We start from the raw sequence: 1,052 nt of genomic DNA on the forward strand, positions 1-1,052 counted from the left end.
GGGCAGAATACGTTTTTTGTCAATTAGCCGTAGAACATCTTTTGAAGGGCCGTTTGGGGTTGCCTGAGTGGCTTACGGCCACACCGCTCTGGGAGCGCCCGATCTCGTCCGATCTCGGAAGCTAAGCAGAGCAGGGCCTGGTTAGTACTTGGACGGGTGACCGCCTGGGAATACCCGGTGCTGTAAGCCTTTTTCGCTTCGCCTTCGAAAAACGGCAGAGGGCGCTTCGGTGAAAGGAGATCTTTTGAACGTCTCTTTAGGAAACAGCAGGGGGCTGCTGCTGCTGCTGCTTCTTTTTCTCCCTATCCTGTACACAGTGCTGTGTAAATGTTACATCGTGTTTTGAAGGCCCGTCTGGGGTGTGCAAAGGCAGCTTACGGCCATTCCGGCCTGGGACTGCCCGATCTCGCCTGATCTCGGAAGCCAGGCTTGGCAGGGCCTGCTTAGGACTTGGACGGGAGAGCGTCTGATCCTGGCTAGGGACTTCCAGGCGGACTGGATCCTTTGCCTGAATGTCCACCCAGGAATGAGCGTCTGTTTGTGAGTGAGGACCTCCGGCTGAAGGTGGCCTTGTCGCTGTACCGATACCCGGGAACGGGTGCCTATTCCTGTCTGTGGACTGCCAGCGTGAACGGTGTCCCGGTTCCTGGATGTTTACCCAGGAATCAGTGCCTGTGGATTCCAAGTGACTCTGGAGCACCTTGGACATTATGGGCAGAATACGTTTTTTGTCAATTAGCCGTAGAACATCTTTTGAAGGGCCGTTTGGGGGCGCCTGAGTGGCTTACGGCCACACCGCTCTGGGAGCGCCCGATCTCGTCCGATCTCGGAAGCTAAGCAGAGCAGGGCCTGGTTAGTACTTGGACGGGTGACCGCCTGGGAATACCCGGTGCTGTAAGCCTTTTTCGCTTCGCCTTCGAAAAACGGCAGAGGGCGCTTCGGTGAAAGGAGATCTTTTGAACGTCTCTTTAGGAAACAGCAGGGGGCGCTGCTGCTGCTTCTTTTTCTCCCTATCCTGTACACAGTGCTGTGTAAATGTTACATCGTGTTTT

The 1,052-nt window shown here is 55.3% G+C and overlaps 2 non-coding genes across 2 annotated transcripts; both read left to right on the plus strand.

Moving 5' to 3' along the window:
* Positions 1–70: 70 nt before the first annotated feature.
* LOC123965016 lies at positions 71–189 on the plus strand. The gene has a single exon (XR_006823603.1). It is a non-coding gene; the product is annotated as a 5S ribosomal RNA (ribosomal RNA).
* A 593-nt stretch (positions 190–782) lies between these two features.
* On the plus strand, positions 783–901 carry LOC123965017. Its single transcript, XR_006823604.1, has one exon. It is a non-coding gene; the product is annotated as a 5S ribosomal RNA (ribosomal RNA).
* The last annotated feature ends 151 nt before the right edge of the window (positions 902–1,052 follow it).

The sequence above is a fragment of the Micropterus dolomieu genome, unplaced genomic scaffold (genome assembly GCF_021292245.1).
Source record: "Micropterus dolomieu isolate WLL.071019.BEF.003 ecotype Adirondacks unplaced genomic scaffold, ASM2129224v1 contig_7962, whole genome shotgun sequence".
NCBI classification, from domain to species: domain Eukaryota; kingdom Metazoa; phylum Chordata; class Actinopteri; order Centrarchiformes; family Centrarchidae; genus Micropterus; species Micropterus dolomieu.